This window comes from Bubalus bubalis, chromosome 4 (genome assembly GCF_019923935.1).
Source record: "Bubalus bubalis isolate 160015118507 breed Murrah chromosome 4, NDDB_SH_1, whole genome shotgun sequence".
NCBI lineage: Eukaryota > Metazoa > Chordata > Mammalia > Artiodactyla > Bovidae > Bubalus > Bubalus bubalis.
Genome location: NC_059160.1, coordinates 98,048,461 through 98,076,236, shown reverse-complemented (window position 1 = coordinate 98,076,236; position 27,776 = coordinate 98,048,461). Strand labels below are relative to the sequence as shown.

At 39.4% G+C, this 27,776-nt stretch overlaps 1 long non-coding RNA gene across 1 annotated transcript; it reads left to right on the top strand.

Moving 5' to 3' along the window:
- The first annotated feature begins 10,215 nt into the window (after positions 1–10,215).
- Positions 10,216–25,714, top strand: LOC102398307. The gene is made up of 3 exons (XR_003108948.3): positions 10,216–10,347; positions 23,778–23,946; positions 25,291–25,714. It is a non-coding gene; the product is annotated as an uncharacterized LOC102398307 (long non-coding RNA).
- Positions 25,715–27,776: the final 2,062 nt, after the last annotated feature.

Genomic DNA, 27,776 nt, shown 5'->3' with positions numbered 1-27,776 from the left:
GTAATCCATTCCATTCTAGTTTTCTCCATTTCCACATCTCCATCTCTATGTTACAAATAACCATCATGTTTCATCCTCTTACAATCAATTTTCCACCTGGTTTAAAACATACAATAGCTTCCTGATGCACTTACAACAGAATCTAAATGCCCATCCATGCTCTTTTATTTTCTTCATAGAACTTATTTCTATCTGTAATTACTTATTTGATCTCCTGTTGATTTTCTTGGGCTCCAAAATCAATGCAGATGGTGACTGCAGCCATGAAATTTAAAGACGCTTGCTCCTTGGAAGAAAAGCTATGACAAACATAGACAGCATACTAAAAAGCAGAGACATTACTTTGCTGACAACGGTTCATCTAGTCAAAGTTATGGTTCTTCCAGTAGTCATGCACGGATGTGAGAGCTGGACCATAAATAAAGCTGAACACCAAAGAATTGATGCTTTTGAAGTCTGGTGTTGGAGAAGACTCTTGAGAGTCCCTTGGACTGCAAGGAGATCCAACCAGTCCATCCTAAAGGAGATCAGTCCTGGCTGTTCATTGGAAGGACTGATGCTGAAGCTGAAACTCCAATACTTTGGCCACCTGATGCGAAGAGCTGACTCATTTGAAAAGACCGTGATGCTGGGAAAAATTGAGGGCAGGAAGAGAAGGGGACGACACAGGATGAGATGGTTGGATGGTATCACCGACTCAATGGACATGAGTTTGAGCAAGCTCTGGGAGTTGGTGATGGACAAGGAAGCCTGGCACGCTGCAGTCCATGGGGTTGCAAAGAGTCGGACACGACTGAGTGACTGAACTTACTATCTGCCTTCTGCCCTCCTCATTCCTCTGGACTGAAGCTCCATGTGAGCTCATTGAACTGCTCCTTATCTGTTCACTGAAATCATCATCTCAGCACTTGGCAAAGTGCCTGGCACAGAGCAGAGGCTTTCAAAAGGCTTAAAATCCATCCTCGGGCAGAATGTAAAGAGTAAGCCGCAAACTTCAAAATTACAGTCTAGTGTCGTGTTTACCACATTCCAGTGTCATTCTCCAAAAGATCCAATACACTTAAAGTGATTCTTAAACATTTCACATTCGAGCCATGGCCCCTGGGGTCGGGGGTAGGGGGAGATGTCTGATGAGTCCTATGGATTCCTTTTCTGAATAATGTTTAAATGCATACACACATACACACACACACAATTACAAAGGAAGCCAGTCATGCTATATATAGTTATCAAAATAATATTTAAAAACATTATATTTATGAAATAGTAATGGCTTCCCAGGTGGTGCAATGGTAAAGAATGAACCTGCCAATGCCAGAGACGCAAGAAACGTGGGTTCAGTCCCTGGGTTGGGAAGATCCCCTGTAGAAGGGAATGGCAACTTACTCCAGTACTCTTGCCTGGAGAATTCCATGGGTGGAGGAGCCTGGTGGGCTATAGTCCATGAGGTCGAGAAGAGTTGGACAAGATTGAGCAGCTGAGCACACACAGTACACAAGTGGACGGGCTTCTTTATCACTGTGTTAAAGAACATCTAATGGAGAGTCTGAAATGATTTGAGGACAGAGACATTCGTAAATAATGTTTTGAGATGTCTTTAACAATTGCACTGAGATATGAAAACAACTATGATTTCTACAGGTAACAAAGTTGCAGGTACTACTAACAATTCTGAGATTTGTCCCCCCTTAATTTTAGAAATGGCTACATTTCAATTAGAGGTTAGAAGAAGTATAGATGTGATTTTTTTTTCCCTTTCAAGTTCACAGACTCCCTTACCTTTACACACCGATCTTTGCAGATTCCTGGGCCCCAGATGAAGATAATGGAATGAGACGATGAGAAATAGCATGTGCTCAGGAGGGCATGCATGTGAATCTTGGCTGTAAGTGTATTCTCAGCCATGGAAGTCACCTTGGATAACATCTGCAGCCTTAAATAAGGTTCTAGGCCTTTTATCAGCAACTGCAGTTATTTATGAACTTTTATTTAAAAATACTGAAAAACACATGAAAAGCATACTCACCTGTTATTACACCATTAAAAAATAAATACAAAGCAAGAAGTGAGAATCACCCCCTTCTCTACCAATTCTATCTCCCAAAGATAATCACTGTTAAGAATTCGGTGAGTACAATGCTTAACTTTTAACATTAAAAATTAAGTGTGTGTGTACATGTGTGCTAAACCTATATATTCACAGGAATGAAATAATCCTGAACAAATCTGTTTGCTCCTGGACTTTTTTTTAACATTGTTTTAAAAAATCATCTTTCATTGACTTAATGAGTCTTTGAAATTCCATTGTATGAATACACCACGTTTACTGAAGTTTTCTAGTAAGTTCTTTTGTCATTGCAAATAATGCTACAATGAATATCCTGTATACATATTTGCATGTATTTTGTCTAATATTAGGGAAGCCGAAATAGATGGGGAAACAGTGGGAACAGTGTCAGACTTTATTTTTTGGGGCTCCAAAATCACTGCAGATGGTGACTGCAGCCATGAAATTAAAAGACGCTTACTTCTTGGAAGGAAAGTTATGACCAACCTAGATAGCATATTCAAAAGCAGAGACATTACTTTGCCAACAAAGGTCTGTCTAGTCAAGGCTATGGTTTTCCCAGTGGTCATGTATGGATGTGAGAGTTGGACTGTGAAGAAAGCTGAGCGCTGAAGAATTGATGATTTTGAAGTGTGGTGTTGGAGAAGACTCTTGAGAGTCCCCTGGACTGCAAGGAGATCCAGCCAGTCCATTCTGAAGGAGATCAGCCCTGGGATTTCTTTGGAAGGAATGATGCTAAAGCTGAAACTCCAGTACTTTGGCCACCTCATGCGAAGAGTTGACTCATTGGAAAAGACTGTGATGCTGGGAGGGATTGGGGGCAGGAGGAGAAGGGAACGACAGAGGATGAGATGGCTGGATGGCATAACCGACTCGATGGACATGAGTCTGAGTGAACTCTGGGATTTGGTGATGGGCAGGGAGGCCTGGCATGCTGCGATTCATGGGGTCACAAAGAGTCAGACATGACTGAGCTACTGAACTGAACTGAATGGCTCAAGAGGTAAAGGACCTGACTGCAGAGCAGGAGGTGCAGGAGACCTGGGCTTGATCCTGGATTGGGAAGATATTATGTAAAATAGGTATTAGATGTGGAATTGTTAGATTAAGTAATATACTTATTTTAGATTTTAGCAGAGATTACAAATGAGTCAGCAAAAAGAAATCTAAATTTTCACACTCCCATAAAATTGTTATTGTTTCACACTCTTGCCAAAATGTGATGAATGTGTTTGTGTCATTTTTGTCAATTTCATGGGTGAAACTTAGCTTCTGCTTCAGCTTATTTACTATTCCTTGAATACTAGTGAAGTTAGCTATCTCTTCATAGCTTTATTTATATTTCTTCTTCTGAATTCATAATTTGGTCTCTGAATTCATACTCTTCATGAGTATTTTATATGAGGTGTCTATCCTATACATATTAATTTGTAGATGCTCTTTCTATATTAAAGACAATAATTTTTTACCAGTAGTGGGTGCTTCCAATATTTTTCCCCAGTCTTTGTTTATCTTCCTCTCTCCATATATATCCATATACGTTTATGAATAGGTGGTCTCAAGGAGGTCTGATACAATAAGTCTAAATTAAGTGACTCCACTTTAAAAATAGAACAAAATATCATGGAAAATACATTTTTAAGTTGATTTAGTCTTAACCTTAAAATGATGACAAGCAATTAAGGTGCTATTTTTCTTATATTAAGTTTAATTCTAAAAATTAGCCAATTACAAAAAAAAAAAATTATTGTTTCGCCACACCATGAGGCAAGTGGGATCTTAGTTCCCTGACCAGGGATCAAACCCTCACCCCCTGCAAGAGGAAGTACAATCTTAATCACTGGACCACCAGGGAAGTCTCCCAATTAGCTAATTTTAAAACATCCAAAGACGATTATTTTATTTTGATAGTAGGTTAGGTGTAAGTCAGATTGTACTCTAGCCCTTTAAAAAGCCTTCCACAGAATAAGTGCTTTCCCCCTATGATCATAAAGAGGATCTATTTTGTAGAAATATTAGAGGGTTTTATTCTTTTGCCTAAGGGCCTCTAAAGTAGCTGTTAACTGCTCTGACTCTTCTGGATCATCATTTGTCTGCGACATTGCTTATGATTCAAATAATTCTCCAACATCACTGTAATCACTTAAGTGAAAATCCTAAAACATTTATAAGATTTGTAACTTCACTTATCAATCAGGTTGTTTTGAATTGTTTATTCACTGTTTGCAACATCAGACAATAATTAGTTCACTGACATAATGGGTAGAAATAGGTATTAGTATACTAGTTAGGGAAGGGATTCCCGGGTGGCTTAGCAGTAAAGAATCTGCCTGCAATGCAGGAGACACAGGAGACATGGGTTCAACTCCTGGGTTGGGAAGTTTCAATCCCTGGATAGGGAAGATCCCCTGGAGAAGGGAATGGCAACCCACTCCAGTATTCTTGCCTGGAAAATCCCATGGACAGAGGAGCCTGGTGGGCTATGGTCCATGGGGTCTCGAAGAGTCAGACATGACTGAAGCAACTGAACATGAATACTGTTCAGGGAAGGAACAGGAGTGTTAATATTTAATAAACATTTTTGTATTATGAAAATTTTGACTTCTGCTGAAACTGAAGGAACTTGGATAATAAACTTCCTGAGACCTAAAACTCTTAAGGTCAAATCTGTATTTTCATATTTTTTTTCCATTATGGTTTCTGAGTTTCCTGTCTTACTTAGAAGTTTTCCTCAGTCTGATGATAATATTTTTACTACTTAGTTTTCCCAATGGCTTTTACTGTTCTTCCTTTTACAATGAGATATTTACCCCATCTGGGATTTAACTGTGAAATACCTATGAAACTTTATTATTTTTTACATTTTATTCAAAGAATAATTTTCTTAACACATTTTTGAATAACATTTTTGATAGTAAATTTTGAATTTTATAGACCAGCAAAGTCTAGATATTTGTGGAGTTGACACATAGTTGTTAATCCTTCAGTTCAGTTCAGTTGCGCAGTCGTGTCCGACTCTTTGCGACCCCATGAATCACAGCATGCCAGGCCTCCCTGTCCATCACCAACTCCCAAAGTTCACTCAAACTCATGTCCGTCGAGTTGGTGATGCCATCCAGCCATCTCATCCTCTGTCGTCCCCTTCTCCTCCTGCCCTCAATCCCTCCCAGCCTCAGGGTCTTTTCCAATGAGTCAACTCTTTGCATGAGGTGGCCAAAGTATTGGAGTTTCAGCTTCAGCATCAGTCCTTCCAATGAATATTCAGGACTGATTTCCTTTGGGATGGACTGGTTGGATCTCCTTGTAGTCCAAGGGACTTGCAAGAGTCTTCCCCAACACCGCAGTTCAAAGGCATCAATTCTTTGGTGCTCAGCTTTCTTTATAGTCCAACTCTCACATCCATACCTGACTACTGGAAAAACCATATCTTTGACTAGATGGACCTTTGTTGGCAAAGTAATGTTTCTACTTTTTAATATGCTGTCTAGGTTGGTCATAACTTTTCTTCCAAGGAGGAAGTGTCTTTTAATTTCATGGCTGAAATCACCATCTGCAGTGATTTTGGAGCCGAAGAAAATAAAATCTGTCACTATTTCCATTGTTTTTCCTTCTATTTGCCATAAAGTGATGGGACCGGATGCCATGATATTAGTTTTCTGAATGTTGATTTTTAAGTCAACTTTTTCATTCTCCTCTTTCACTTTCTTTTTATTTTATTTATTTATTTATTTTTTTAATTTTATTTTTAAACTTTACATAATTGTATTAGTTTTGCCAAATATCAAAATGAATCCGCCACAGGTATACATGTGTTCCCCACCCTGAACCCTCCTCCCTCCTCCCTCCCCATACCATCCCTCTGGGTCGTCCCAGTGCACTAGCCCCAAGCATCCAGTATCGTGCATCGAACCTGGACTGGCAACTCGTTTCATACATGATATTTTACATGTTTCAATGCCATTCTCCCAAATCTTCCCACCCTTTCATCAAGAGGCTTTTTAATTCCTCTTCACTTTCTGCAATAAGGGTGGTGTTATCTGCACATCTGAGGTTATTGATATTTCTCCCGGCAATCTAGAGTCCAGCTTGTGCTTCATCCAGCCCAGCATTTCTCATGATGTACTCTGCATATAGGTTAAATAAGCAGGGTGATAATATACAGCCTTGACATACTCCTTTCCCTATTTGGAACCAGTCTATTGTTCCATATCAGTTCTAACTGTTGCTTCTCGACCTGCATACAGATTTCTCAGGAGGCAGGTCAGGTGGTCTGGTATTTTTATCTCCTTAAGAATTTTCCACAGTTTGGTGTGATCCACACAGTCAAAAGCTTTGGCATAGTTAATGAAGCAGAAGTAGATGTTTTTCTGGAACTCTCTTGCTTTTTTGATGATCCAGTGGATGCTGGCAATTTGATCTCTGGTTCCTCTGCCTTTTCTAAATCCAGCTTGAACATCTGGGAGTTCACAGTTCACATACTGTTGAAGCCTGGCTTGGGGAATTCTGAGCATTACCTTGCTAGCGTGTGAGATGAGTGCAGTTGTGCAATAGTTTGAGCATTCTTTGGCATTGCCTTTCTTTGGGATTAGAATGAATATTTTAGACTTAAATTGTTAATCCTTAGCTTATCCAAATAGGGATTTGAAAACCATCATGTTAGCATCTACAGCCTCCACTGTTTCATAGAATGACTCCAAGGAGTGGAATTGCAGAATTAAAATAGCTTACAGTTATTGAACCTCCCTGACTTAACCTTATTTTTCCTCATTTCACAGTGGATGGGTAAGAATTTGATCACAGAGTGAAATCACTGTGGGTACCAGTAAGTAGAATCAACTACTTTAAATAATAACTGAACTCTGTGATTGGTTTAAATTCACAAACATTGATCCTTAGTTAGGGAGGCCATGTAACCCCTGCATCTCAGAGCAGACAGATTCCCACCCAGAACAGAGACATGCTGTTATACATGATAATGGCAACACTCCACCCTTTATCATATTGTAAAGATTCTGAAGCTCTGAGCATGACCAAATTACTGGAAGAAACGAAAAACTGAAACGGATGGGACTCGTGGGAATCATGTAGAAAACACTTTCAATGGAAAGCACCTAGTACTCAGCACAGTTCACAAAACTCAATTATGAACAACTGGCTGTGCTGAATGAGGTCAGTCCCACCACTGACTGATGTGATGAGAGGTCATTAGAAATCTCTAGTTGCTCAAGTAAAGGAAACAGCTAGAATGTTGCAAGAAGAATAAGATACTCTTAGCATGTGTTTTCCAGGAGTCTATTATTGCAGGATAAATTGTTGAAAATTTGTATGTGGCGATTTTTTATTCTGTGCCTCTATACACATTTATAGAAATTATTTCACCCCATACCTAGGAAGATTACATTAATGCAGTAATGCGGTTTGAATGTCAGTTGACATGTTCCTTTGTTTATCACTAAGTCTGGCTGTGTAAGCTACTTATTTACATAGTAGTGCTGAATAGTACTTGTAAAGCTATCATTTTATTCATCTCGAGTTCTCTGTTATCCAAATAAAAACAAATCTCCTCAGGCATCAGTTTGGGAATGTTGCCTTTGAAATCTAATAGTGAACCGGCTGCCTCAGCATCTGTGGAGCCCAATTCATTCCATCATTGTCCAGAATTATAATTCTCCATTTGGATGCTTGGAAATGTAGTGATTGGGGGAAAATCGCATTTAGAAAAGTGACAACCGATCAGAGCATTCATAGTGCTACAAGAGGAATTTTTATACCTTTGCTCCTTTTAGTCCCTTGGTCTGAACAGGTGTTGCATTTTGCAGAATAGCATGCCTTTTAAAAAGTTGTCTGTAAGGTGAATTTCAATATAGCAAATCATAGCTGTCTATTTATCTGTAAAATTAAAGGTATGTTTGTCAGGTGGAAAAAAATCAACCCTCCTTATTAAAACTTATATATGCCTCACACCTGCATTTAAAAAGAAAAACCTAAAAATTTTAAACAAAACATGAGGAATAACTTCAAGAATAAATTACAGAATGAGAACGCAAAGGAGCTTGGATTGTTTTGCATTTGGAATAAGAAGCATGAAGATTTAAAAGAAAAATAACAACATCATACTGAACAGAACACGCCAGGGGCAGAGCTGAACAGTCTTATGAAAGACATTTTTCATCCTTAACCAGAGTATGCTTGTGTGTACAAGACGACAAAATAATCGAGTGAAGAGTGAGTAATTCATCTCATCAACAGGTTGTTTCGTGTTGAACCAATGCAATGCCAAGCAGTTAGTTTGGCTATTTTCCCCCTTGGGATATTTGTCTAAACAAATACTCTTAAAGGAAGAAAGCAGCTGCATTTCAGTAAAATGAGCCCTGAGCATAGATTCTGAAAGCTTGGATCCTGTGCCTAGATGTGTACTTCTGGGCAACTTGCTTGAATTACCCATTTCCTGACCTGGAAATGGAGGACATGACCACTTCAAAGGGCTATGAGGGTAAAATTAGAGAAGGTGCATTAAAGTATCTGGTAAATAATATACACTCAAAACAGGGCTCAGAGATGGTCCAAGCACTTGTTTTTTATGGCGTGTGCTGCGTATTTCATAAAATTTTGCATAGTTTGTTTTCTGTATTAACAGTTTGTAGATGACCTACAAGGAGAACCATGTGGTCAGAATACTGCATCTTCTGAGTGATGAGCCAAGGTGTGTCCTAACAAAAGGAAAGCTTGGATACCACTTAGGATAGATCAACTACCGAATAATTTGTAATCATTCACTAATTCACTCCCCAAAGCACGTACTTGTTGTCTACCCTATGCCACGCACCTGCCAGGGCTGACCAGGCCAGCATCTGTCCACTATGCCCTTACAACCTCTTTGGGAAGAAGGGTGATATGTAACAAACTTTGATTAAAATGTCATAAAGGCTACAGTAGAGGTTGGAATGAAGTATACGAAGAAGAAATTTGTGTCATTTTGGAAAGTGTCACATAGAAGCTGATATTTAATAATTTAACAAATGCTTTCATTTACAATTTTAAAAATAGATTCATCTATCATGGCTTTTCCAGTAGTCATGTATAGATGTGAGAGATGGACCATAAAGAAGGCTGAGTGCTGAAGAACTGATGCTATCAAATTGTAGTGATGGTGAAGACTCTTAGATCAAATCAGTCAATCCTGAATATTCATTGGAAGGACTATTGCTAAAGCTCCAACACTTTGGCCACCTGGTGAGAAGAGCTGACTCATTGGAAAAGACTCTGATGCTGGGAAAGATTGAAGGCAAAAGGATAAACAAGGGGCAGAGGGTGAAATGGTTAAGTAGATAGCATCACTGACTCAAAGGACATGAATCTGAGCAAACCCCGGGAGATAGTGAAGGACAGGGAGCCTGACGTGCTGCATTCCATGGGGTCTCAAAAAGTCAGACAACTGAGTGACTTATCAACAAAATCATGGAATCATCTTGCTATTCCTATATGTATGTGTACATGCACGCATGTAAATGTATGTGTGTGTATTTTCATTTTTATAATTTATTTTTTACCTTGGATAATTCAGAAAGTCTTTCTGAAAGCTCAGTGCTCACTGACTTAACTCCCACATGAACAGTGATGCTAGCTTTTGTATCAGACACAAAAGACAGTAAAGCAGCTAGTGGAATCCTTTCTTTCAAACACTATTCTGATATGGCTAATCTTGCTATTTGGTCAAATAATGCAGCTCTGTGCTAACTGTACTAGTTAATTTATACAGCTTAGAGGACTGCTGTTCAAGGCAGAGGAAAAGGAAAACAGAGAATTAGCTGTGGTGTATAATCTATATATAATCTCTCTTCATATATTTTTATGCCTTGACATTCAGAATAAACCACAACCATCAATTCCCCAGACTCCTAGATCATAATTACCTGGAATATTTGATTCTCTGAAAGAAGTGAGAATTTCTAAGCTTATCTGCTTTTATACAAATTTATTTGCTAAGGAGATTTCATAAAAAGCAATTTAACTCTGGGTCTCTTAAGGAGATATATATATATATATATATATATATATATATATATATATTGAAAGAAAAGCATTCAATTTTCAGTTTTCTTCCCTCCACTGACTTCATTTATCTGCTTTTACTTTTTTAATCCACAGAGATTCTGCAGGCAGTGATCTAAGGAAATGATTTTATCGTATCATCACGTCGTTTGCATCTGGGCTACCACAGGTGTGTGAGACCGCGCATGGTGTGGAGGAGCAGAGCGTGGTGGGAAGGTCTGGACTGGGTGAGCATCAGAACCATCAGGAAACCTTTCCAAAGTGCACGTCCCTCTTCACCTCCCTCCTCAACCTCAACCAGTTACAGAACCAGTGATCAAATGAGCTAAAATGGCCAGGGAGTATGTTCCTACAGGGAGCAAAGAGCCGTAAATCATTCAGGTACAGACATTATACATCTTGTCAAGAAGCGTACTTACAGGGGCAGAGTAATGTGAAAGAACAGCTATTAATTTATTAGTGTGGATTTTTGTCATCAAGGAAAGGTTTTAGTTGTCATTTACATAAGAACCATAAACAGCCAGCTGGGAAACTTCTGAACCAACTTGAGTCCTCTTACTTAGCAGTTCACTAAAGTTCCCTTATGAGTGCAAAAGAAATGTTTACACAAATATGTTGGTAATAGCTTCCATATAGGTATCTATTCACATTGTTATAAAACCACTGTCAAAGCCAAATCAACTAAGTCAGATAAACGGGATTATTCCTTGTGCACAGTCATACAGACATGTAAGATGCAAAACGATGATGTACAAATTTTAAAAAGGATTCGCTAATTCCGACTCATTAATAGGAAGGGCCAGCCTGGAAACCTCCAGAGTCTGATCCTAAATCAATCTTATGTATGTGTAGTTATTTTAGAGAGGTGATTCCAGGGAGCAGGAGTGAGAGACGAGAGAATTGAAACGAGGAAGGAGGGAACTTGACACAAAAATGGCTTTTCCAGTTCACCATTGTTGGGGTTAACTGGTGCTTGCTGCTACAGAATCTTTGGAGGAGGTTTAACAGAGGCATCTGGGAGCTGGCCATGGGTGATGTAAGGAGGAAGTGCTTCATTGGCTCCCATCCCACACTGGTCAAGGGTGCACTCATGGGCATTAGCTCCCAGATACTTCTGGATTGTGCAAGAATGAGTGGCATGGTTTCCCACAAATGTCCTAAGTATCAGAGAACTGAGATGAGATACTGCCAGCTTGCACCTGCTAAAACTGGTCAAAGCTTCATGAAACTGGTTATTGCATCTGAGGTTAGATAAGAGGGGGAATTGAAAGGACTTAAAATTCACATGAGAGATGGTCGGTGCATTACAAATTGAACATCTTTTAAAACTAAAACAAAACTTTTTCACAATGCATATATTCAGTACCCAGGAAACAATGGAACTCTGAATGGAGAATCTTTAATAAATAGGAAGCATGGGAAATGGGTTTAGAGTAAAATATGACAGGCCCTAAATCTGATACTTTCTGGCAGTATGAACTTAGACCAGTTACATTCTATTTTGCTGAGCCTCAGTTTCCTGATCGCCAAAGACAGGGGTAAATGATATCTTTCTCATGGGATCCTTGAATGCTAAATGAGATGCTGAATGTAGCAGTACGGTTAGCATTTCAGAAAAGGGGCACTCCTAATAATAATTATTAGCATTCAATCAAAGTCAGCACACAAGGCAACTTGGAGGGACCCTGCCATTGTTAGGGGCTGTGGATTTCAGTCAGCCGGGACCAGGGGAGAGAGAGAACAAAGGTGGCAACAGCTGGTGGGAGCTAGTGGAAGAGCTCTTCTGCGCCCTGGGAACTATAGATTATGCAGAACAATCAAAACGGAGTTGGGAGGGTCAGGGGTCACAATGAGGTCAGAGGTCAAGTGTGGTGACCTCTGATCCAAAGCTAGGAAATAGAATGCTCAGAAGTGGAGGTCAAGTCCTGTCAGGAGTCAAAGACAGGCAAACGGTTGTGCCAGCCCACATGTTGCTCTGTTACCAGCTTTCCTTGTCAGGAAGCTTGCCATTGCATTTCCCGCCATGCTGAATACAGATAAGACTTCCAAGGTGTGGTCAGCCAAAAGTCTGAGAGATCAAAGATACCAGTCCCACAAATGCCTAGATTATGCAGCAGATAACAGGAAAAGTTCTATTCAAAACATCTGTATTACGTACCTATTCCAAGAAGTTATGCACTTTTCCCCAAAGATGTCTATAACTTGAGTTCTTAGTTACAAAGTGTGACAAATTTTTCTGATATTCTTTGAACTTCCTATATCCTTCTGCCCTGGCCCTGTGCCTTTAAATGGGTATTGTGAACAGAACTCAGCTAAAAGAAGCTCTTTAACGTCATGCTTGTAAATGTCTTACGTCTTAACATGCTTTACATTGTTCCATACTTCAGATCAGCCCTGGGATTTCTTTGGAAGGAATGATGATAAAGCTGAAACTCCAATACTTTGGCTACCTCATGAGAAGAGTTGACTCATTGGAAAAGACTCTGATGCTGGGAGGGATTGGGGGCAGGAGGAGAAGGGGACGACAGAGGATGAGATGGCTGGATGGCATCACCAACTGGATGGACATAAGTTTGAGTGAACTCCGGGAGTTGGTGATGGACAGGGAGGCCTGGCATGCTGCGATTCATGGGGTCTCAAGGAGTCAGACATGACTGAGCGACTGATCTTGATCTGATCTGATCTGATGCTTCCCTGATTTCAAACAACCAACCATCCATCCACCTACATTCATCTATCCATCCATCTGCCTTAGTCTATTGGGCTTCTATAATAAAATATATAGTAGAATACCATAGACTGTCACTCTGGAGGCTGACAGATTGCGTGTCTGGTGAGGGAGGGCCTGTTTCCTAGTTCATAGAAGGCTGTTTTTTTGATGTGTCTTCACCTGGTGGAAGGGTCAAGGGAACTGTCTGGGTCTCCTTTATAAGAACACTAATACCATCATGAGGACTCTACCTCAAGACTATGTGTCTCCCAAACACCCCCAAATACCATCACATTAGGGATTAGTTTCCAACATATGAATTTTAGAGGGACACAAACATTCGGTCTAGGACACCACCCATCTATTCATTCAACTATTCAATAATCTGATAATTTAATCATTTAACTAGAAAACATTGATTATGTGCTTTCTAAATTACTGTTGCAAAGTGTTGTGAGTGTATCTGACAAATAGTATAAAGCACAGGGGTGCCTCATGCATTTGTCCCTTAGCTTATGCTGTATATTTTATAAATTTTCATACTTTGGTTTCAATATTAAGCCCATAGGTTACATGTGACATTTAAGTAGGTAATTGTGTCGTACTATCTCACTGAGGTTTTAATTTCATTCAAAGGCTAATGATGTCGAACATCTTTTCATGTATTAATTCCTTTCTGTATGCTCTGTGAAATGTCTCTCCATCTCATTTGCTCATTTTCTAACTGGATTGTTTTTTTACTATTGAATTTTGAAAGTTGTTTGCATATTCTGTACACTTGTCCTTTGGATAGGTGGTTTGCAAATATTTTTTGCCAGTCTGTATCCTGTCTTTTCATCCTTTTAATAGGATTTTTCACAGAGCAAAAGGTATGATTTTGATCAAGTCTAACTAAGTTTACATAATAATTTTTTTCCTTTTATAATTTTTGCCTTTGATGTCAAAACTAAGCATTTTTTGCCTAGCTCTAGATCCTGAAAATTCTCTCACTGCTTTTCTAAAAGCTTTCACATTTTATTTTGTACATTTAGGTCTATGATCTATTTGGAGTTAACATTTGGATAAGGTGTCAGACAGGTTGAGGTTCAGTTTTTGTCTGTGTATCTCCAATTGCTCCAGCACTAATGAAAATGCTGTCTCTCCTGCTTTGAATCGCTTTTGCACCTTTCTCAAAAATTGGTTGAGTATATTTGTGTGAATTTACTTCTGGGTTCCTTCTCTATTCTGTCCCACTGACACATTTATGTGTCTATTCCTCTGCCATGACCAAATATTCTGATTATTGAAGTTTTATGATATGTCTTGCAATCAAGTACATGATTCCTCTTACTGTGTTTGTTTAGGCTGTGCTGTACAGTTTCTGAGAGCTTAGTTCCCCAACCAGGGATTGAACTCAGGCCCCAGCAGCAAAACTCCAAGTCCTAACCATTGGACTGCCAGGGAATGCCCCACCCCTCCTCCCACTTTACTCTTCTTCACAATTAGTTTATCTATCTTAGCTCCCATGCCTTAAAAAAAAAAAATGGAAATAGTCTTGGCTACATCTACAAAACTCTTGCTGGGATTTTGATAGGAATTGGGTTAAAAGCTGTATATCAATTTGGGGAGAACTGACATCTGTCTTAGGTTGAATCTTTTAATACGGTATGCCTCTCCATTTGATTAGGTCTTCTTTGATTTCTTCTGTCAGCATTTTGTAATTTTTAGCATGTAGGTTTCATACACATTCTATTAGATTTATACCAAAGTTCATCATTTTTGATTGACTGTTCTTCCCTGATGATTCAGATGGTAAAAAATCCACTTGCAATGCAGGAGACCCAGGTTCAATCCCTAGGTTGGGAAGATCCCCTGGAGAAGAGAATGGACACCCACTCTAGTATTCTTGCCTGGAGAATCCCATGCACAGAGAAGCCTGGAGAGCTATAGTCTATGGGGTCACAAAGAGTCAGATGTGACTGAGAGACTAACACACTCACATGCATATAGTATTTTATTTTTAGTTTAGTGTTTATGTGTTAATTGCTAATATATAGAAATACAACTGAATTTTTTATGCTTTTTGAACCCTGCACCTTGAGAAACTCATGTATTAGATCTAGGAGGTTTTTTTTTTCCTTTGTAGAAAATCACATCATCTGGAAATAGGGGAAGTTTTATTTCTTTCTTGCTAATTTGTATGCCCTTTATTACCTGTTTAAAATGTAATTAGCTTAAATATTTCCTCAGTAAACATTTGGAACCACATGAGACGTTGTTATAATTTTTGTTCCAACCATCAAACATAATTTAGAAAACTGAAAAGTTTATTGTAATTTAATCTTATTATTGCTAATCATGTTCTTTCTTTTTTCCTAACATTCTAAAGTCAATCTTTTATCATTTCCTTTCCTTAGAGAATTTTCTCCAGCCATTCTTTTTTATTTATTTATTTATTTTAATTGGAGGCTAATTACTTTACAATATTGTACTGGGTTTTGCCACACAGTGACACGAATCAGCCATGGGTGTACGTGTTCCCCATCCTTCTTTTAGGAAGTTCTGTTGGTGAGAAATTCTCTTTGTTTTTATTCATCTGAGAATCTCTTGATTTCTCTTTCATTTCTAAAAGGTATTTTCACCGGATATAGGATTTTGCAGTGCCAGTTCTTTTCTTTTAGCACTTGAAAAATGATCTACTGCTTCCTTTTGTCATATTTCTGATGTGAAATCCACTTTTATTCAAGTTGTCTTTCCCCTGTAGGTAAGGTATTGTTTCTCTCTCACTGCTTCCAAGATTCTTCTTTGTCTTTAATATTTAGTCATTTGACTATGATGTGCCTTTAATGCGGATTTCTGTATTTCTGTGTTTGTAGTTAGCTCAGTTTCTGGAACCTGTAGGTTATGTCTTTTGCCAAATTTTGGAAGTTTCAGCCATGGTATTTGAGCACTTCTTCAGCCCCATGTGTTTCCTTTCTCCTTCCAGGACTCCAAGGACACAATATTAGATCTTTTGATATTAGTTTTACATGTTTCTGAGATTTTTACTCATTTTTTCCCCAGTATATCACCTCTTTGTTCTTTATACATTTATTTTTCTAAAGAGAGAATTATATTCAAAAGTCAAAAGGTAAAATATTTCAAATGCTTCCTGATGAGATTAGAAAGCCCTTTAGCCTAGGATGGCTATGGATTTCAGCCTGATCACATGCCAAGCAGTAGGATGGGCTTGGATCCCCTATTTTATTGAAGCTGTTGGTGCAGTGAGGGTTTAAGCCACACAACATAGGAAGTACCACTATTATTACCATTTGACAAATGAGTAAGATGAGGCTTCGGGAGAGGTAGAGTAATTTGCCAAAATAACACAGCTAATTAATGGTGGAGCTACAATGTGAACCACGGGGCCCCTGTGATCTCCAAGTACAGGATGCATCACTGACCAGGGTGCCCAGCTACAGCTCAGTGAAATTGACTGCAGGCATGCTGCGCGGGGCCATTCCTGGATCACATGGCTTCTCTGACAGCTCACTTTGCCTTAAGAACTCCGTAAGATCCTTGCCACATCTTTCTTGGACTTCACAGCAGATTGAGATGCTTCCACCCAACTTCCCTCCCTCTCTCTTCATTCAGGGTCAGACATGCATCACTGATAATGGCTGGCCCAGCCTATCCCAGCTCCCTCTCTTGTTCTCTCCAATTCAGGCATTTCCCTTAAGAAAACTCTTGCATGTTGAATCCATTTTGGCATCTGTTTTCTGGAGGGCCTAAATTAACACAATCGGGTAATCTGATTTAAGAGCCCGAGCTATTGACTACCCCTCCATAAGTAGTGGAAAGAAATAAGTGCTTCTGAGGAATTACTTGAGATTCCACTGGGGCGCTCAAATAAAATAATATATGTGGGAAGATTTTATAATCTCTTAAATTGAATGCAAATGCAAGTTGTCCTTATTGTTTATAGTTCACACAGCATAGTTTGCCTTGGACTCTGCCTGCTCTCAGCCCCTGGCTTAGATGTGGATGATCTTCAATTTATCATATAATCTGATGATTGCTGTCTCATGAGAACTGCAGACTTATCACTTTAATTTTTATAACACTTACCACAGCCATGATTTATAAGACATGTATGTGACATTACAACCCTAAGTCAGTTTTTATCCAAATAAACTGAAATTTGACAACAACTTTGTAAAAATTGATGTAATGTACACCTAGGAATGATCCCATTCATCACTATCCCCATTTTCTAAATTGTCTTTAAACAAGGGTGTGGTGAGTTCTTGGAAAACTGACAATAACCTCCACAACCTGTTCTATCTGGCCCACAACAGAGGTAATTGAAAGCTATACCTGTTATTATCTGGCTTCCTTACCTGGGAAGCAAGATACTGACTGTGAGAAGCTCTTATGCATTTATGCCACAAAAATAGGTTTGAATAAATCACTTAGCTATCCTCAATAACTAATATAAAATGCTTCTGTTTTTGTTGGTAAACAGACTCTTGACATTGAGTCACGTCAGAATGAATCAGAGTTTGCCAAAATGCCAAGAACATTAAATAGAATATTTCAAAGTGTACTGGAAACAAGAAGAAAAACATAAGGATAAGCTTACTTGGGGTAGAGGGTACATGATTAATATGTGGCAAAAACAAGTTAAAGTTCTCCACTCCTTTGTGCTTTCATCTTTGCCATCAAAAAGTAGCAAACTGGAAAATATGGAAAATAGAAATTCTGTTCAAAGGAGAATCAAAGCCCAAGATAGATAAGAAAGCATATCACAATTATATGAACTCAAGTCTGGATGAACTGCGTTCTAAGGTAGTGATAGTCATGGAAAATACTGATTATCAGATTTACAGTTCTGCTCTAAGTGCCTGATATATATACCCTAACTTAATCCTCACAAAAACCTAGACGGTAGATGGTAGTATATTCCCACTTTTCAGATGTAAAAACTGAGGCTCAGGGAAGTTAAATAGCTTGTTCACAGCAGGCCTGGAATTTGAACCCAGACAGTCTGATTCTAGAGCCTTCCAGTCAGCATACAGTTCAAAAATCAGAAGCATTTTTATTATCCAGATGCATGTTAGATGTGTGGAATCTCAGACCCATGGAATCAAAATCTGCATTTTAATAAGATCTCCAGATAATTCTTACACACACTGCATTGTGCTGTGCCATGCTATGCTAACTCACTCCAGTCATGTCCAACTCTTTGCAACCCAATGGACTGCAGCCCACCAGGCTCCTCTGTCCATGGGATTCTCCAGGCAAGAATACTAGAGTGGGTGCTGTGCTCTCCTCCAGAGTCACATTGCATTGCACACTGCAGTCAGAATTACTGCTCCAAAGCCCATACTCTGTCACTCAATCATACGGTTTGCTATCTCCTTCACACTAAAGACCAGATAAATGTGAGTGTAGGACTCTGTAAACGACCTTTCAGAAGTCATGAAGTATGAGAGGGATAGAAGGAGAGAGATGATGAACGAACTCCATGGTTTTCAAAAAGATTGTTTGAGGGAAGGGGGATCAACAGAATAAACTCCAGTGCAACTGACAGAAATTTCTGGAAAATTTAAATTAGAGAGCTAAAGGATAATCTCAAAGAACCAGTGTGGGGTCACTAAGAAAATGTTCTGTCAAATGAACCTGTGTTTCCTTTTGGGTGGACACATGGATATCAGGAAAACACCACAGCTGTGTCACACATGAATGTCAGTATCAAGAATGAATTTTGGGAAAGTCATTTTTTTTGGCCACCTACGTGGCATGTGGCATCTTAGTTCCCCAACCAGGGATCAAACCTATGCCCCCTGCAGTGGGAGCACAGAGTCTCAACCACTGGACCTTCAGGGAAGTGCTGGTAAAGGCTTTCTTGCTATGCCTGTTGATAACATGGACATACAAGCAGAACTGGTAGCTAACTGAATAACTATATCCAAAGGGGGTTGATTAACAGATCATTGTAAATAAGCAAAAAGGTATTATTCTTTCGTTCATTCAAAGAATGTTTATTGAGCATCCCTGTAGTCTAATGTTCTTCTAGGTGCTGGGGATACACTGATGAACAAGACAATATTCTGCTCTCATAAAACAACTAAATGCATAAAGATAATTACAGATGTCAAGTAAAATATAAATCATGCACATTAGTTACAGTGAGGAGAGGAAATTTCTTAGGTGTTCACATTTGACCCAAGACCTGACTATCAAGAGGGAAGCAGCTACAAGGGGACTTACGTAAGAGCACTCTAGACCAAGGGACTAGCAATATATGAAGGTCTGGGACTGGCCATGAGCCTGCATGTTGGAGGAATGAGGCAGATGAAGTCTGATAGGAAAGGTCAGTGCAGTCTCAAATGAAGAGTTTTGTTTTTTGGCTGCGCTGTGAGGCATATGGGATCTTAGTTCCCCAGCCAGGTATTGAACCTGTGCCCCCTGTATTGGAGGCAGAGTCTCAACCACTGGATAACCAGGGAAGTTCCTCAGAGTGGTCTTGAAGACCATAGAGAGTGTAAGGAAATTCACCAAAGCATTTTAATTTGAAGTATGATGTGATCTCATTTATGATTTTAAAAGATCATAGAGTGCCATATGGGGAAATGGATTATATTGGGGGGTGGATAAAGGACTCTGTTCTTGATTCAGTACTCACCATCTTTATTAGAAATTTAGATGAAAAGTCTGCAGAGACATAAGATTTCATGACCATATTTGTACATACATCTTAGCTAAGGTCTTCTGTGGTAGGTTATTGATTCACAATGAAATGAGCAGTCCTGAAGTAGCTTCCAAAATTAGCACATAAAATATAAAAGAATAGAAACACAAGTTATGAACTTAAGTCTCATAGATTCCATACAAATTGAGAGAAACCTGGTTTAGCTGAGTTTACAAGGAAAAAGTAGACTTTAACCTAACATTTTGACCAGTTTGGGACAGCATATATGGGATTTCAAAGTTCTACTGGAGTTTTATTCTGCATGGAAAGAAAAACTAAGGTGACAATTCTTACATCTGAGTATGTATCAGAATCACCTGAGGAATGAAGCAACGTGCACAGATACACAAGTGTGCAAGGTTGCTTTGGCTTGTTTCATGCTCTGATGATTGTGGTGTCCCAGAGAGTAAGTCCACAATGTCAGTCATACCGGAAACATACATCACAGAGACACTCGATCCAACAGTCTCGTCTCAAGGAGATCAGTGTTACTGGAGAAGTAGATGTGGGTTATAGAAAAGATGTATGGCTTTTGAGAATGGAGATATTAAAAATCCTTGGGGATTTTCAGATAGGGATGTTCCATGTACAGTAAATTGATATTAGGATATCTTAGTGAACCAGATAAATGTATTGGTAGGATTAATAATATTCCGTGATCGAGGGTCTAAAAATGCAAAGATATAGGAATAAATAAAAATTTATTTATTTTTATTTATTAAAATTCTCAGTGGCCACTGCAGTCCTATTCTAGGATTTTTGAAGGTAAGGATTAAAAAAAAAATGTTCTAAAAATCCAGTGAGAAAGACAGACATGGCAGATAATGACAGAGATAGCCACAGAGTCTTAGAGGAAACAGTAGAGAGGAATGGTCCTTGTTCCATCTGGGAGTTCACAAGAGGTTTCCTGGAAGAGATAATGCTTTAGCAGAGTATTAAAGATGAGTCAGACGTAATTAGCCTGTGAAGAAGGGTGGGATGAGTGTTCCAAATTGAAGAAATAACTCCCGCAGAGGCATGGAGCTGGAAGCAGCAGGGCACATGTGGGGAATTAAAAGGATATTGCAAGAGGAGAAAGGGACAGGAGGAGTTATTGGGAGATAGCACCGGGGAAAAAGTCAAAGAGGATCTGAATAAGTAATTTAGTGCTTAGTTCTGTAAATGATGGGGAGATTTTAAACATTTTTAAGTATTTTAGATAGATTATTCAAGCTGCTATGTAGCCTTAAATGAGTTAAGGCAAGAGGCAAAGGGACGAGTTATGAGCAAATCAGGATGACTCTAAGAGCTTGCGCTATGGCAATAGTAATAGGAGAATGGAAAGAAAGAGAAACACTGAAAAAAAAAATGCTCTTCAGAATATGAAATCAGCATAATTTGGTAATAAATATGCATGTGTTAGAGTGGGTAGAGATGGAGAAGTTAAGGGTAACTAATTCTAGTAAATGATCAAGTGTGATACCAATAACAGAGCCAAGAAATAAACGAGAGGAGCAAGTTTGGGGTGAGTTTCAAATATGGTTCAGGTGTCTGTTCTACATGCAGGGCTCAGAAGAGGGATATGGTTTACAAGTCATCAACTATAATTGGTAGCTGAATCCTTGAGACTGGAGGTTACCCAGGGACAGTGGGGAGAGGCCTGGTGAAATTAGTGCACCCACATTTTCCAAATGGATATCTGATGCCAAATTGGGGCAGAGTCGTAATGGACTTAAGCCAGCTGGGTCTACCTAGGGGAGATTGTTATAATAATTATAAATGTTACAATAATAATCTCAGACGCTCAGGACATTGGTTTAGGAAAATGACAAGTTGCTCAAACCCTAAGGAAAATAAGTCAAATACCTAGTCCAAAAGACTGCGTTATTTCAGGAATTGCCTGAGTTCTATCTATCAGAGATATAGTTGATTTGCACCCCTACATGGTAGGGTCCTTGTTTCATTAAAGTTATAATGAGATAGGTGGGAAGGTACAATATCAAGCTCTTTCTCAATGGTGAACCATTTGTCTTGGACAGTGTCTAACAACTTGCCCAAAGACAGTAGACTGAGAAGCCTCTACAGAAATAAATCATTAGGAAGGACTTTCCAGGTACCAAACAGGTGCTGCTTCTGTTGTTTGTTTCAAGCCCTTAGAAAAGTGCAAATTATCCCAAAGCCACTGGGCAAATGCCATCTTGCCTGTAGGAGTAGCTCTGGAGAAGCATCACTTAGGAAACATCAAATTCCCTGAGCTTGTCCACACATGACAGCTTGTGAAGGCCCCTAAGGAAATCAAGGTTATTGAAGAAAATATCACCGGTTGGCACGCAGGTCTGTTTTTCCCACCTCCTATGCCTTTTGCTACTAAGCAGATGGTGCTATGGCACTTGTTAGGACGCTGGGCCTAATTCAAGAGGCTATCTTTGCTTTCGCCAAAGCTCCTGAATTTGAGAGGACCCAGGGAGAATTAATAACCCTCAATATTCCTCTAACATCCTTTCCCTGTGTGATACATCCATTCTCACCTGCTGTTTTCATATTGTACTCCTTTCATGCCTCTGTCTCATACTGAAAGCCTGCTGTGCTGGAACACTGCCTCTATCATTCTTAACTGGCTGCACACACCATCAGAGTCTGCAAATGGCAATGCCCTGCCAGTGGAAATCTCTTCCCAGGGCCTCATCCCCAAATGTTCCAGGCCAGCAGGGGTTAACTAGAGTCCTGCCTGTGAGCCCTTCTCTGGGACGCCAACGTGTTCCTACTTGTCTGGCTTGGAACTTCTGCAGCCTGTTTCAACAATGCCATGTTTGATTGAGTGGGGTTCATGGGATAACTGTGAGGGTCATTGCTAGGGAGAAAGTCAAAGCAAGAGGAGCAATTAGATGATTAAATTGAAAGATGTTCTTTATGAAACAATTCACCACAGTTCCCAATGATATGTACACTCTGCCCCTCTTTCAAACTCACTTACGTATCCTTTCCTGCCCTTAAAGCAATTATTCCCCTCAATTCAAGTGTCTGGAAGGAGGCTGGATGGAAAGCAGAGTTCCATTTCTGCCTAGAGATGTTGGATTCTTCAACAACTGGCCCCACCTCCAAAAGACTCTTCACGGTCCAATTCAAACACTCTTCATTAGGTAAAAACCCAATCCCCACCTTTATTTGTGAGTCACAAATTCTTTGTACCTCGTTGGTCTAAATTTGAAGATGATAGATAGAATAATGTTTACTTTTATGTGTCAACTTGGCTGGGCCATGATGCCCAGATATTTGGTCGAACATTACTCTGTATGTTTCTGTGAAGGTGCTTTTTTGAATGAAATTAGCCTTAATGAGATTAGCCAGAGATTAGTCTGTCAGTGGACTTTGGTTAAAGCAGATCCCCCTCCACGATGTGGGTAGTCCTTATCTAACCAGTTGAGCACCTTAATGGAACAAAGACTATGGTCCCTTGAACAAGAAGCCAGAAGACTGCCTTTGAACTAGAACTGCAACTCTTTGCTGAGTCTCCAGCCTGCTGGCTCACTCCATTAGATTTTGAACACTCCAAGCCTCCACAATCACATGAACCAATTCACTAAGATAAATCTCTTTTTCTCTTTCTCCATACACATCCTGCTGGTTTGGTTTCTCTGGAGAACTCTGACTACACAAAAAAATTGTTAGCTGGCTAGATTTACAGATACGTACATACATGCATGCACAGAGAGATGATAGTTAATATGCTTTTAAAGTATTGCCATAACAAAATTTCCCCAGATAGATAGATAGACACATATATACATACCTAGATACACAAATAGTTGATAGTTAACATGCTTTATAAGTATTGCTATAACAAGGTTGTCTCAGATAGATAGATACTATAGATAGGTAGATAGCATGTTATAGGGGTTGAGGGATGGAATGGAAAGTTTGGGGGTTGGTTATTTTTTGAGCATAGACTCAATGAAAGCCTTGCTCCCTCCCTGACAGATGAAGCTAGGGTTCCAAGGGAATAGACATTTGTCTTATGATATACATAATTCATTGTTCTCCCTTCAGTTCTTATAAGAACACACTGAATACTTCAGATAAGCCATTCCATCCCAGCACTGTAGGACAGCCCCTGGTTGAGGAACATGAACCAAACCCTCTTCAATAGAAATTACCTCTCAGCCTTTCTGGGACATAATAGCCTCACTTTAACCACTCGCCTTTTTTGGCCTCTATATATCTGTTTGAATAATTATCATCTGCTTGGCCTTTCACAGAATTCCAGCTGTAAATAGCACTCATCATCACCCCCATCACCACAGCTGGTAATGAAGAGAAATGTGTCAGCTAAGGAGAAGAGTGGCCGCCATGACAGTAATGAAGAAAAATGGACAGAAATGCTGCAGGAATGGCAGCTCCACTATTTCCCAGTGTAATTGGCACGAGGTAATTGCTTTTTTATCCTCCCTGCCTTCGTCTTTGCAAACTACTTCCAAATTCTTTACGTGCATCACAAAATAGACAATTGAAGTAGTGTCATAAATTAAAAAGGCAAAAGAGCTCAGCTTTGTGGTACCAGTCTTAAAACAAAGAAATAAAAACATTTACAGGATTAATAAAAAGGATAATTATGGGGGGGCGGTCGGTGGAGGGATCATTTCTTTGTTGTTATTTTTGCTTCTTTCAACCACATACAAAGACAGACTCAAACAGGAATAACTCTGAATGTGCTCAAAAAACATATGCCACGCTCACTACTACTTAAATGGTTCCCACTCAAACGCAATAAAATGAAACATGAGGCAGACCTACTTTGATTCCTCCTGCTGGTATATCCAGGCCTAAGAGCAGCATAGAAATTAGGTCTGTGTTTTTTCGGTATCTCATGTATCAAAATGTACCTTATTAGGGCAATTTGTATACGGCATGTCATTCTTCTGGTTTGTCCATTTTCAGCACTTTGCTCTGTTGGGGCTACTCCAGGTACAGCCCTTGGAAAGATTCTCAAACTCAGCATTTTACAAAACCAACAAGAGAATTAAGAACAATGACCAAACCCCATGAAAAAAATCATGTGCAATCAGTAAAATTAACTTAAGTATTTTTTTTATTCTTTTAGAAATACACTTACAAATTCTTTGATATTCCTCTCCTTCCCTTTCACTTGCTAGTGGGCTCGATTCAGTGACTTGCTTCCAGGGACTAGATTACAATGGAAGTGGTGGTGTGTTACTGCCGTATTAGATTTTAAAATATGCAGCAAAGGTGGAAGCAAGCCAAATGTCCCTCTACACATGAAAGGATAAAGAAAATGTGTATATACACACAGTGGAATATTATTCAGCATAAAAAGGAGTGAAATTCTGATACATGATACAATATGGATGAATCTTGAAAACATTGTGCTAAGTGAAATAAGCCAGACACAAAGAGACAAATACTATATGAATCCACTTATATGAAGTACCTAGGATAGGAAATTCATAGAGAAAGAAAGTAGAATAGAGATGACCAGAGGTTGGGAGTAGGTGGATAGAGAATTGTTGTTAATGGGTATATAAAGCTTCTGTTTGAGATGATGAAAAGATCTGGAAATGGATAGTGGTCATGGTTGCACAACAACTGAATGTCCTTAATGCCACTGAATTATACACCTAAAAATGGTTAAAATGATAAATCTATGTTATATATTTTTTACCAAAATAAAAAAAGTTCTCCCAAAAGACTGCACCTTTCATGTCGAGTATTCTGTCTCTCTCTCTTTCTGTCTCTTGGACCATTTCACTCTAGGAGAGCTAGCTACTATGTCTTGAGGCCACCAAAGCAGCTCTGTGGAGATGCCCACATGGAAAATAGGTAAGACTTCTGGACATACTAGGGAGGAACTGGTGACTCCAAAGAGTGAGCCTTCTTGGAAGCAGATCCTCCAGCCTATCCAAGCCTACAGATAATGCAGCCCTGGCTGGTATCTTGACCATAACCTCATAAGAGACCCTGAGCCAGAAACCACCCAGCTAAGTCACTCTGGAATTCCTGACTCTCAGAAGCTGTGAGATAATAAATGGTGGTTGTTTTAAGCCACCTAATCTTGGGGTAATTCATTATATGGCAATAGATATTGAATATAGTATAACTACATATGAGCTTCCACAGTAGCATAGTCATAAAGGATCTGCCTGCCAAAGCAGGACAAGCGAGAGATGTGGATTTGATACCTGGGTCAGGAAGATCTCCTGGAGTAGGAAATGGCAACCCATTTTAGGATTCTTGCCTGGAAAATTCCATGGACAGAGGAACTTGGAGGGTTATAGTCCATGAGGCCACAGAGTCAGACACAACTGAGCGACTGAGCACACACATAACTATATATATACAAATTTAGAACAATATTGAATGAGATAAATTCACAATAATATTAGATGACAATAATAATCTAAAACAAGCTTCTACTTCTTTCTACAAAGCAAACGGGGGTGGGGGGTGGGGGGAAAGGTTTTCTACAAGGCTTAACCCAAAGCTACTGGGGTTAAGAAAATGTCTATATCCTGATGCCATTTGTATCTTTTCTTCGCATTTCATTTGAAATATGGCCATTCCTTCTCAGGTTCCATATGGTTCCCTCTGCCACATTTGTCTGTGTGGGAATGGGTATTTTTATATCAACTGAAGAACATTCTTGGTCTCTGTCTGCAGTAATTCAAAATGCATAGTTCAAGTACAGAATCTGTATTTCAACTCTATATCTAGCACTCCAGATACTACTTTGTTATTGCAAAGACACACACTAACTGGGAACTCCACGAACTAACCCCCACTATCTGTTTTCTTCTCTCTCTCATTCCTCTTAAGTTCTGTCTATCTTTACTGTAGTGACAACAAAAGCAATTTGTATGTAGTTCCAGAGTTAGTAATTACAATAACGATCACCAGAAAAGGTCTTCACCACTCACCAATGTCTATTATAGACTGGGTCGGGGCTGTCTACAAGCAGCATATAGGAGGTAAGACTGGGAACCTGGTTGACCCAGGAATAGTGTTACCTATCTGACTTTTGAAGAATCACTCAGCTATTGAGGAAATACCCAAGAAAAAGCAGAAAACCAAGTAGAGGTGGCAAGTCATGAGGCAAATGGGGGAAGGATAGGAGGAGACTTTAACAGAGGACCAGTATGGAATAAAGTTAACAAAAATAGAATAAGAAACAACATGCTATACCATAAAGTCCGGCATCTAAAGCATTAATCCATAAACACTGACTACGCAACAGGGCACTACTTTGATTGAGTTTGGACCAGATTCTTAAAGGAGTCAAACTAGACTAGGAATCAGAAGGGACTGATATCATGAGACTTCCTATATTGCATTGTTGGGAAAGTGTGTAATTTCCTCAGTTCTGTCTCACCACAGCAAGGATTTGAAACAGCAGACCAGTGTTACAGCTCGGTTACAGCTGAGAGTTGTATTCAGCAAACAAAGGCTAGTACACCCAGAGGTGTGAGTGTGGGCTTACCCCAAAGGAGAGGTCTCAACACGTCTTGGCTCCCTCTTTTTATATGTCTTGTCTCCCCGCCACCCCATGCCTGCCCTATGCAAATTAGGGCTAGCCAGGAAGGGGGCATGTTTCTTTCACCTGAGGTTCTTACTCTGGTCTGAGGATTTTTGCTTTGTTCCCTTTTCATGGACTTTTCCCTTTCTTTGTCTTTTAGCCACTACCATTTTGGACTCCTTTTTCCTATTCTAACTACCTAACAGCTTTATTAAGTATTCCATTCTTTTTCTTTCCAATGCAAACAACACATGTACCTAAGTCACTACATGTTGGCATCACAGGCCCCTTTAAATATCTATAAAGTAGCATAAAGTAGGGGGCAGAAAACAAGGGCCCTCAGCACTCTTAGAAGATAACCAAGTAACTTCAGATATGACCCCTACTTCTCTCCAGGCCTCTATGTCATCTGTAAAATAAGGTCACTGTATGTAAGATATTTGGACTGGATCAAAGAATCTACTGAAATTCCTTCTAACTATAAAATTCGAAATTCTATGGGTTGAATTCTGATGCCCATACTCTCCTCCATAAGGTATTCCTAGGGAATCATCCTAGCATGGCTACTTGGACAATTCAGTTTCTCCATGTCCATAGTACATGTCCTCCAACTCAGAACAGAAGCATAGTTTGTACCCGAAAACTTAAGAACTATGAATGGTTTAAGAGTAATCAGTGGGGATTGTGAGCACCTATAGTCAGAGATCCATTTCCAAGGAAGTTCTTACTG